Source organism: Leopardus geoffroyi, chromosome C1, assembly GCF_018350155.1.
Source record: "Leopardus geoffroyi isolate Oge1 chromosome C1, O.geoffroyi_Oge1_pat1.0, whole genome shotgun sequence".
In the NCBI taxonomy this organism is placed as follows: domain Eukaryota; kingdom Metazoa; phylum Chordata; class Mammalia; order Carnivora; family Felidae; genus Leopardus; species Leopardus geoffroyi.
Genome location: NC_059328.1, coordinates 176,901,596 through 176,913,727, shown reverse-complemented (window position 1 = coordinate 176,913,727; position 12,132 = coordinate 176,901,596). Strand labels below are relative to the sequence as shown.

General features: G+C 34.2%; 1 pseudogene; it reads right to left on the bottom strand.

Annotated features, from left to right (window-relative positions):
• Positions 1-389: 389 nt before the first annotated feature.
• LOC123600080 lies at positions 390-572 on the bottom strand (annotated as a pseudogene).
• Positions 573-12,132: the final 11,560 nt, after the last annotated feature.

Genomic DNA, 12,132 nt, shown 5'->3' with positions numbered 1-12,132 from the left:
TACTTTCTCCCAGTTTAAGATTTACTTTTTCATTCTTAAAAATGTCTTTCAAAGAGTTCAAGGTCTTAATTTTAATTAAGTCCAATTTTCAACTTATTTTTTCTAGAAATGTAATAGTTTGAGATTTTACATTTGTCTTATAATTCATTTTGAGTCAGTTTTTTGTAATGGGCATGAAGTATGAATCAAGCTTCTTCTTTTTTTTTTGCTATAGATATCCAAATGTTCCAGTACCATTTGTTGAAAACTATCTGTATTCTGAATTACCTTTAAAATATTGTAAAAAATCAATTGTTCATATACATGTGAATATATTACTGACTCTCAATTTTATTCCATTAATCTAAATATACTTCCTCTGGTACCACCCTGTTCTTTCTTCTTCAGAAACCACTCAGACTGCATCCTCTCACTCTTACTACCCCAAAGGAAGAGAGAAGAACAGTCATCAGTGGCAGAAGACAGTTGCAGAAACTAACACCTAGAGCTGCTCAGGAGTAAACACTACACTTTCTCCTTGTGTCCCACTGTCTTGATTACTGTAGGTCTATAGCAAGACTTGAAGTGGCCTTGCTGTAAGATGAGTTCTCTAATTTTATTCTTCTTTATTAAAATCATCTTGGGGTTGCCTGGGTGGCTCAGTCAGTTAAGCATCTAACTTCGGCTCAGGTCATGATGTCACGGTTTCTGAGTTTGAGCCCCGCTGACAGCTCAGAGCCTGGAGCCTGCTTCAGATTCTGTGTCTCCCTCTCTCTCTGCCCCTCCCATGCTCATGCTCTGTCTCTCAATAGTAAATAAATGTTAAAAATTTTTTTTACATTGTTTTGGCTATTGTAATTTCTTTGCTTTTCCATATATATTTTAAAACCAACTTGTTGATCTTTACCAAAACCTCTACTGGGATTTTGATTAGAATTGCTTTGAATCTATAGATCCTGAACAAGATTAAGAATTGACATATTGCCAATATTGAGTCTTCAATTCCATAATCACAGTGTATATTTCCATTTACTTAGGTCTTTTTTACTTATGTCATCAGTATTTTCTGTTTTTCCATATACATAGCTTGTACCTATTTAGCAATTCATACCTTTGCACCTATTTATGCCTAAATATTTTATGGTTTTTGGTGGCATTGTAAATGGTAGTTTTTGGTTGATATTTTACTTTCCAATTGATCATTGCTAGTATATGGAAATATGGTTGATTTTGTAAATTAATCTTGTGTTTTCTGACCTTACTAAATTCACTTACTAAATTCACTTACTAAACTCACTTACTTTTGTAGCTACTTCAGGATTTTTTACATAGAAAATTATTTTGTCCGTCTGAGAATAAACAGTTTTATTTATTTTTCTTGTCTTTTTGTTTTTTTTTTGAGAGAAAACAGAATGAGCAGGCGAGGGACAGAGAGAGAGAGGGAGAGAATCCAAAGCAATTTGGGGCTCGAACTTATGAATTGTGAGATCATAACCTAAGCCAAAACCAAGAGCCGGACATTTAACCGACTGAGCCACCCAGGTGCCCCATTTCTTTTTCTTGTTTTATGGCACTGGCTAGAACCTCTAGTATGGTGTTGACTAGGAGTGGTGGGAACACACATCTTTGCCTTGTTCCTAATCTTAGTGGGGGAAACAGTCAGCCATTTACCATTAAATGTGATATTAACTGTAAGAATTTTTGTAGATTTTTTTTTATCAGATTGAGAAAGTTGAAAGTTTGTTGAATGGATATTGAATTTTATCAGATTCTTTCTTTGAGGTGATCATATGGTGTTTCTTTAGACTGTTGTTATGATGAATTACATTTCTAAATGTTAAGCCAGTCTTATATCCCTGGGATAAGTTCTACTTGGTTATGATGTATTACCTTTTAATATGCTTTTAATGCAATTTACTAGTATTTTTTTAAGATTAAAAAAAAAACTAGGTTCATGAGTGCTGCTGGCCTGAAGCTATATTTTCTTTGCAATGTATTTTTTTCCTGATTTTAGTATCAAGGTAATGCTGGCCTCATAATATCAGTTGGGAAGTATTCCTTCCTTTCTGTATTTTGGAAGAGTTTGTATAATATTAATATTATTTCTCCTATTAATGCTATGTAGAATTTGCCAGTGATGTTATCTATGCCTGGAGTTTTCTTTGTTAGACAGTTTAAAAAACTATTATTTCAATTTCTTTAATATATATAGGACTGTTCAAATTATATATTTCTTCTTGAGTTTTGTCTTTTCTTTTCAAGGAGTTTCATCCTTTAGGCCTTTGTCTTTCCCCCAGGTCTGCACCATGAGGAATGCTTGCTCAGATCTCTTGCCTTGCATCAAATCTTACTTGTGAGCGCTGGTGGCTGTGAACTTCCCTTGTATTTATGGCTTCCAGAGGTTCTATACTCTCATTCTAGATCACATTTGCCTTTTAGCAATTCATTGACATTTTAGCTGGATTCTTCATCTTGACTTGAATGGTGTCTGGTGCGGTCTCTTCTTGTTCTTCATTGATTTTCACAAGATACTTGTTCTTTATCCTAGCAACCACCAAAACCAACTTTGCAAAAAAATAGCATCATCAAACGAAATATAGTATGACCTAATGTTGAAATGGAATACCTTGAGTGACTAATTCAAGCCATGTTCAACAGATGTCATGTATCACAATTTTCCTCAAAAAAGGAAAATATCCTACAATGTCCCTGTGAGTTCACTTTGACACCCTGGGGCACCTTGGGAATCCTAGGCCTTGACTATAGTCATCATGGACAATTTAAAAATCTATGACCTATAATCACCTCCATTTCCAGGTTAACCTTCTTCAAATTTAACAACCGTGTTCTACTTTTTGAACACATCAGTATAGTCACACATCATTTCTCATTTTCTCCTTTTTTTATTTCAAGTTGTTATTTAAATTCTAGTTGGTTAACATATAGTATAATATTAGTTTTAGGAGTAGAATTTGGTGATTCATCACTTACATATAACACCCGAACACAGACAGCAACCTCTATGACGTTGGCTATAGCAGCTTCTTCCTAGACATGTCTCTGGAGGCAAGGGAAACAAAAGCAAAAATGACCTATTGGAACTTCATCAAGATAAAAGCTCTACACATCAAAGGAAACAATCAACAAAACTAAAGGCAGCCTATGAATGGGAGACGATACTTGCAAATGACGTATCTGATAAAGGGTTAGTATCCAGAATCTAAGAACTTATAAAACTCAACACCCAAAAAATAAATAATCCAGTTAAGAACTGGGCAGAAGACATGAATACACACTTTTTTTTCAAAGAAGACATCCACATGGCTAACAGACACATGAAAAGATGCTCAACATCATTCATCTTCAGGGAAATATAAATCAAAACCACAATGAGATAGCACCTCACACCTGTCAGAATGGCTAAAATTAACACACGAAACATTTCTTTTTTAATTACCATTCTTCTACCATTTTGTGCCCCCAAAAGTCAACTCTGAGTCTATTCTATTAGGCTACAAAATCACCAACCGTCTTCTTAGTTCCTTAACTGTGTAATCACTTTTTTGGTCCAGTGGAAAACAGTACTTTTCTTATCTCTATTGACAGGTCTCAAAACTTCTAAACTCAACATTTGAAATACTAAATTAAAAAAATGTTAATACCTTGTTCCATATAACCAGCATGACAGCACTGAATGCAAAGTTGGGCAGAAATGTGCAGTTGCACACTACAGATATAAAAAGCCAAAGAGCATAGATAGTAGTAAAATATAGTTAAAAAATTAGGATGTGATGAATTTTTAGTACTTACTATTTTAAATGTAATTTATTTAATGGTAAATTTATATACATTAATTTTAAATAATGGTCATATTTAAAAACCAGCTTATGAAAGTCCAGAAAATTTAACAATCAGATAGATTGAACTGGCACCAGCCCCTGATCTTCCTGAGCAAAATTTTTAGTTATAAAATTAAAGTCTCAAAGGGCATGGAAATTTTTTGATTCATATTCATTTTGTCAAGTTGTTGTTACTTCTTAAATTTTGCTTTATGGTTATTATTGCTCTGGATTTCTATTTTATTTATTTATTTTTATTAAAAAAATTTTTAATGTTTATTTATTTTTGAAGGAGAGACAGAGTGTGAACAGGGGAGGGGCAGAGAGAGAGGGAGACACAGAATCTGAAGCAGGTTCCAGGCTCTGAGCTGTCAGCACAGAACCCGACGTGAAGCCTCTAACTCATGAGCCATGAGATCATGACCAGAGCCAAAGTCAGATGCTTAACCAGCTGAGCCACCCAGGCACCCCTCTTGATTTATATTTTAATCTTTGATTGCCTGTTGGAGTTTCAAGTTGGCCATAGTTAGACTACACTACATATATTGGTAAATGAGAGAAATTATAGCTTTTTCCACTCCTTCCCCCACCCCACAGAGGAAAGTTTTTAAACATTATTAATACATCACTGTCTATCTAGGATAAAATTTAAAAGTGAAATAAAAAGCTATGCCTAAAGAAATGTTTGTGACCGAATTATTAATTGCAAAAAACTCCTAAAAATACTTTAAATTATAAGTCAGGGCTAGTTAATAATTTATGGTTTTATCTCTGTGAAACACTATCAGTCATTGTAATACACATAAAGTGTCTAGAAACATGGACTAGTGTAGACACATAAAACAATATTGAATGAAAGTTTTGTAATTATGTGAAAATTTTATATAGAGAGGGATAAAAATTGGTATTGTCACAGAAAAGTTTTAAATGTTTTTTAGGTGAGGGCACATTATATCCAGAAATTATTTTAGTTTCAATGATTATTTATTTATTTATTGAATGTTTATTTATTTATTTTGAGAGAGAGAGTGTGCATGATCAGGGGAGGGGTAGAGAGAAAGTGAGAGAGAGAATCCCAAGCAAGCTGTATGCTCAGTGCACATCCCGATGTAAGGCTTGATCTCATGACCATGAAATCATGACCTGATTCAAAATCAAGAGTCAGATGCTTAACTGAGCCACCCAGGCACCCCACTCATTTATTTTATATATTGAATCCAACATATTTTCTTGAACTCTAGGTAAAGTCTTTTGTATTCATATCTTGTTACAGTGCTCTTTTGAAGAGGTCAATTATGAGACTAAGAAAATGTAGGTGATCTTGGCAGATATAGTGATCTTGAAAACTAAAATACTAACTCTAATAATAGTAAATTTAAAAAATGTTTATTTATTTGGAGAGAGGGAGGGCAGCAAGCAGGGAGGGGCAGAGAGAGAGAGAATCCCAAGCAGACTCCATGCTCTCAGGAGGAATTATTTATTATTATTTGTAAATGTCCATATCAAGGCATGCAAGATGTATTCTTGTTAGCGAGACTAAAGTCATAATGTAAGCATAATGTATGAAGTCAAGGGGAATGTACACATTGATAAAATAGCATTTGCAGACAGCCTTAAATTAGCAGTTGGGAAAGCAAGTAACTTAAGTGGCAGCATGTATGGCATTATGGAATAGGAAATGAGTGGAGCTGTGGCACCAAAAAGACCTAGTTTTGCATCTAACCTCCCTACTGACTTTCTTGCTGTGTGAACTTAGGCAAGTTACTTAAACTCTTTAAATGTAAGTCTTCTCCTCTGGGAAATGGGCATAATACCTCCTACTTAATAGTGTATTTAAAAAAAAATTTTTTTTAATGTTTATTTATTTTTGAGACAGAGAGAGACAGAGCATGAACAGGGGAGGGGCAGAGAGAGAGGGAGACACAGAATCTGAAATGGGCTCCAGGCTCTGAGCTGTCAGCACAGAGCCTGACACGGGGCTCGAACTCACAGACCGTGAGATCATGACCTGAGCCGAAGTTGGACGCTCAACCGACTGAGCCACCTAGGCGCCCCAATAGTGTATTTTTAAACATTGAAAATATCTCAAAGAACCCAGCACTGAATAATTCCTCAATTATTGTCAACATGTTTTGAATTATTTTATTAATTTTTTGTGTAAGATTTTAAGAAATAATTTATATATTTAGCACTTAGAACATTTAATTAACATTTTAAGTAATATGCCCTACCCATATATGCATGTATATACAAACACCGTTATGTAATATATAAATTAGGTATCCATAGATAGTTTGTACACATTATTTTATGTTCAGCCTTTTAAAAAACAAAACTATTTAAATATAGGGTTTTCATGTACCAACAATGTCTACATACATATGTATTTCATATAATTATGAGTTTTCTTGCTTATATGTCTGCCACTAGGTTGATATATCACAGTTTCCTTAATCATTTTAGGCATGTTTTGCTTTCATGAACAATACTACTTTATCATTCATGGGATTACTGACTACTATACACCCACATATGGTACCTAATATAGCCATATACCCCATGAGTTATTTTCAACTTAGGCTTGAATTCCAGCTGAGTTATTTACTGGACAAATCACCAAATCCTTTGAAACTTCAGTTTCACCTGTAAAATGGAGGTGAAAATAGCCTTACCACATAGAGTTGGGTGAGAACTAAAGGAGATAATTCATTCAAAGCACTTAACATGGCAACTGGAAAATGGTTGCCATTGCTAACTGTCATCATCATTCTTGTTGTTTTTGCTCAAAACCATTTAATGACTTTGATAAAATAAGAAATCCCTTACATGACCTACAAGGTCCCACCTATGGCTGTAGACTCACTTCCACCACTCGTTTCCTTCTATATACTCTTGTTTAATTGGTTTTTTTCTTACAACAAGCCAATCTGCCCAGCACCCCAAGACCTTTACTCATTCTGGTGCAGAGTACTCTGTCATTCTGTTCAGTGTTAACTCCTATTCCTTTCTTTAGATTTTGGTTTAAATGTAAGATCCAGAGATATTTTTCCTGACCTTTTGATTTAAATTAGGCTCCCTTTATCTTTTTCCTATTTACAGTGGTTGGTAACTATGCATTTATTTGTGTGATTACTTGTTTAGCTTACCTCCATGAGGGCAGAGACTGTGCCTATTTCTTCTGGCACATAGATCACTATTAAATGTTTGCCAAAAGTACAAGTAAATAGTTCTATTTTCTAACCAACCAGAATATTATACTTGTAACAGCGGGGATTTGGAAAAAAGACAGGTTGGTGGGGAAAGAAGGCATATATTTAAAAAATAAAATTCTCCTGGGAGAACCTAGAGCCTCCAAAACAAATTAGGAGTGTGGGTTTTTAAATAATCAACCAAAGTGTTTCAGGTACAATGGAGGAGATTTGATACACCAATATGACTTCTAGGAAAATATAACCTAGATTTTAAAAGCAACTTAAAAGCTTTCTTAAAAAGATTCTGTGTTGCTGTAATTAATGTATTTGAAAAACACAATATGTAGAAGGGACAAGAAAAGTCAGAAAGAATAGACTAGTCCACACAATTGCAAATGTATTTGTCATTTTTATTGTGCAACTGGAAAGCAGTTGAATTCTAGTGTTTCTGTACTTAATAGCAAATGATCATGTGTATGTAATAAGATTTCAGGGTCTTTTTTTTATAGCAGAGAGAGTGAGATAACATAATTTTGCCAGGCATTTCTATTATTTATTGGAATTATTGGTTTTTCTAATATAAAATTAAGTTGAATAACAAATTGAAGGTAATAAGGATGATGTCATTGGAATAGAAAAAAGATTTATTTATAATCTTTATTTTCAAGATCAATTGTTTATTATAATCTATTTTTATTACCAAATGAATGTAATTGGAAATGTTATGTGTAGTGTTAATTTTTCTTCCTAGTAACCAAAATATGATGAGACACTTAAGCAATGATTATAATGAGTTCTCATTTATCTACTCCAATGAAACCACTCAAAAGTAATCAGGAATGATTGATCCAACTGCACCACTAAAGTAACTTGCTTTCATATTTTGCATTTGAATGTGTGCATGTAAATAACAACAGCTAAATTTACTGGTACTTAACACTGTAGACCAGGCACTGATGTAAGAACTTTACGTATTTTAACTCACTTAATCCTTACAACAATGCTATGAGGGGTAAGTGCAATTAGTATTTTTAAGAGAATATTACTTGCAATTCAATAGCAATAAATTGAAGATTTGTGAAGCTAGTATGGCCAAATACTAAAACCTGATTTAAAAAAATATAGATACAAACATTTAACTAAATATTAACAAATTGATTCCATCACCAAACTGGAAGAAAACCATAGCAAAACAGAATTTATTCCAAGTTTACAAGGATGAGTTTCCTTGTTGATAACCTAAATGACAACTAGATAAAGCCAAGATGTTATAGAAAGAGAATTAAGCAACTATCTTCAGAGCTTTAAAGCAAGTCATTAAATTAATTCCTTTAATACACTCACAACCAAAAATTAGAATGAATAAAATGCAATTAATATAAACTCACCAAGGATATTTAGAAAAATTACCTGTAAAAACTGAAAATTTGCTATTTAGTTACAGGTGAACATTTAAAAGCCACACAACCATATAATGGTAATAACAGATATCAAAATCTGGCCCTTTAAGGAAATAATGTATTTCAGTTTTTAGCTTTAAATTATAATAAAAATAAATAAGATTATTTTTGGAAAAAATTTGGTAATGGATTTAATATATATTTCTTAAAGTCAAAATTATTTTTTATTAAGTATAATTATGTTTTAGAGAATTTTTAATGACTTATTTTTTACATTGATCAAACACTCAGTTTAGAATTTTGAAATTAAGAAAACATGCCCACACAGATGTATTCATATTTGAGTCATGAATATGAGAAAAGTGGAATGAAAGTAATTGTGTTTTTCACTTAGAACTTAAGGGAAGTTCCTCAGGCATTAAAGTGATAAAACTTAAGTCCTCCAATATCACAATTCCAGGCCAAGTAATATTACAAAACAGTATGATACTAGTCCAAAAATAGACACATAGATCTATGGAACACTACAGATAAAATAAACCCACAATTATATGGTCAATTAATCTATGACAAAGGAGGAAAGAATATTTGAAAGAAGAAAGATAGTCTCTTCAACAAATGGTGCTGGAAAAACTAGACAACTATATACAAAAGAATGAAACTGCATTACTTTCTTAGACCATACACAAAAATTCAAAATGTATTAAAAACCTAACTGAAACCTGAAAGCATAAAAGTCCTAGAAGAGAGCACAGGCAATAGTTTCTCTGACATTAACTATAGCAACATTTTTCTAGATATGTCTCTGGATGTAAGGGAAACAAAAGAAAACATAAACTACATCAAAATAAAAAGCTTCTGCACAGCGAAGGAAACAATAAAACTAATAAAGCAACTTTCTGAATGAGAGAAGATATTTGCAAATGGCATACCTGGTAAAGGGTTAGTATCCAAAATCTATAAAGAATGTATGCAATTCAACACTCAAAAAAACCAAGTAACCCAGTTAAAAAATGGGCAGAAGACATGAACAGATATTTTCTAAAGAAAATGAGACAATGGCCAACAGACACATGACAAGATGATCAACATCACTCATCATCAGGGAAATGCAAACCAAAACTACATTGAGGTATCACCTCACACCTGTCAGAATAGCTAAAAAGAAAACACAAGAAACAAGAGTTGGTAAAAAGGGGGGAAAAAAGGAACCCTCTTGCACTATTGGTGGGAATGCAAACTAGTGCAGCCATTGTGGAAAACAGTGTAGAGATTCTTCAGGAAGTTAAAAATACAAACACCCAGGGGTGCCTGGGTGGTTCATTTGGTTGAGCGTCTGACTTAGCTCAGGTCATGATCTCATGGGTGGTGGGTTTGAGCCCTGTGTCAGGCTCTGTGCCGACAGCTCAGAGCCTGGAGCCTGCTTTGGATTCTGTGTCTCCCTCTGTCTCTGCCTCTCCCCCATTCACGCTCTGTCTCTGTCTCTGTCTCTGTCTCTCTCTCTCAATAAATAAATAAATAAATGACTACCCTACCATCCAGTAATCACATTACTGATCATTTACCACCCCCCCCAGGTACAAAAACACTAATTCATATATATATGAATATATATAATTCATAATATATATGAATATATATATACATTCCATTTATATGTATATATGGAATATTATTCCATTTGAATATTATGCAGCCATATAGAAGAATGAAACCTTGCCATTTGCAACAACATGGATAGAGCTAGAGAGTAAAATGCTAAGTGAAATAGCTCTGTCAGAGAAAGACAATACTATGATTTCACTCATGTGCAATTTAAGAAACAAAACACATGATCAAAGGAAAAAAAGAAAGAGACAGAGAGACAGACCAAGAAAGAGACACTTAGCTACAGAGAACAAACTGATGGTTACCAGAGGGGAGGTGGGTGCAGGGAAGAGTATACATATGATGAGGATTGAAAAACATATGGAATTGTTGAATCACTATATTGTGCACCTGAAACTAATATAGCACTGTATGTTAACTCTACTGGATTTAAAATAAAAAAACAATTTAAGAACTTAAGCCCTTCAATCTGCCTACCACAATGCCTGGCATTTATAAGACATTCAAATATTTGTTCAATTCAACTGAAATCAGTTTTGCAGCCTTTATTTTTTTATTTTTTTTTTCAACATTTATTTATTTTTGGGACAGAGGGAGACAGAGCATGAACGGGGGAGGGGCAGAGAGAGAGGGAGACACAGAATCGAAACAGGCTCCAGGCTCTGAGCCATCAGCCCAGAGCCTGACGCGGGGCTCGAACTCACTGACCACGAGATCGTGACCTGGCTGAAGTCGGACACTTAACCGACTGCGCCACCCAGGCGCCCCAGTTTTGCAGCCTTTAAAAACCATTTCATAATTTTGTTCATTGAACTGTTCTATGATAAAAGGTCAACAAGCAAATAATGCTGGGTCCTGGTATCATCTCTGTACTAATCAGTTATGTGTCCTTGGACAAATCATTAAATTCTTTGGCCTTATTGAGCTAGTAAATTCTCAGCATGGGCCCCCTAGGATGTGTGATCTACTTCTTTTTTTTTTTTTTGTTTGTGAATGAATTTTCTTATCTATAAATGTTGGATAAACTTAGGAACTTATAGTATTAGGCCTGAAATATTAGCTAACCAATAAACAACCTTATATGAGATAGGCACTGTTATTCTAGAACAGCCCTGTTCAAGAGAACTTTAAGAGTCGCAAATGTGAGCTATACAATTAATAGAAAATTTTCTGGGGTATCATGTCTGATACCAGTCTGTGGTTCTGTCAAAGTGCCTTGCATAGAGGAGCTACTTAACATTGTTGTATGTGGTGTGCAGATTATATATGTATGCCTTGTCTCATTCCATAAAAGCTTTGAGGCAGAAACTATTTGTGGAAAGAAAGACAACTGAAAAAAAGAGAGAGAGAAAAGGGAAGAAAGGGAGGGAGGATTAAAAGGATGAAGAGACAGAGAAGGGAGGAGGGAAAAGTGGGGGAAGAAAGAGAAAGGAAGGGAGGGAGGAAAGAAAAAATTGGAGAAGGGTCAGATCTCAGAAATGTCAATCTCCATTATGTTTATTGGTAATTATTCCTGGTATCAAGTGAACTTTCAAACAGAAGGCTTAGCTATTGGGTGCAGTGCTCTTTTAAGCTACAAAGTACATTTTAAAAGCAGACCATGTCCCAAGAACCCCTTAGACTGTGGACTTATCTGCATGTGGCACAGGCCTAACAGACCTTGGCTTTGTGATCATAGCCCTGTAAACTGTAAAGTTCACATTACCATGAGATTGACCAAGCACAAAATCTGCAATTTGCTCCCTGGATTTTCATGTTCAGTAGTATTTAAAAGGGTGTGATGTTAATATAAATGTATTTCAACTTGTAAATTTTAATTTTAAGATTTAAATGATCTCCTAGTGGCTTAAGAGACACTCTTGGTTGAAGCCCACTTGATTAGGATAAAGTATAGACTAATCTACTTTTAGATGAATTTCTAGTTTTGGTTTGAATTGGGAGATAAACTTCCAGAGTAGAACAGAGAAAGTTATACCTACTAGGATTAGTAATAGGGATTTTCAGGATAGTTTTCATGGAAGTTGAATTAAATTCATGCCTTGGTCTTTCATGTTTGCATTGGTTGGACTCTGAGTCACTTGAATGCAGTGAATCTATTGCCCTAACACCTGCCAT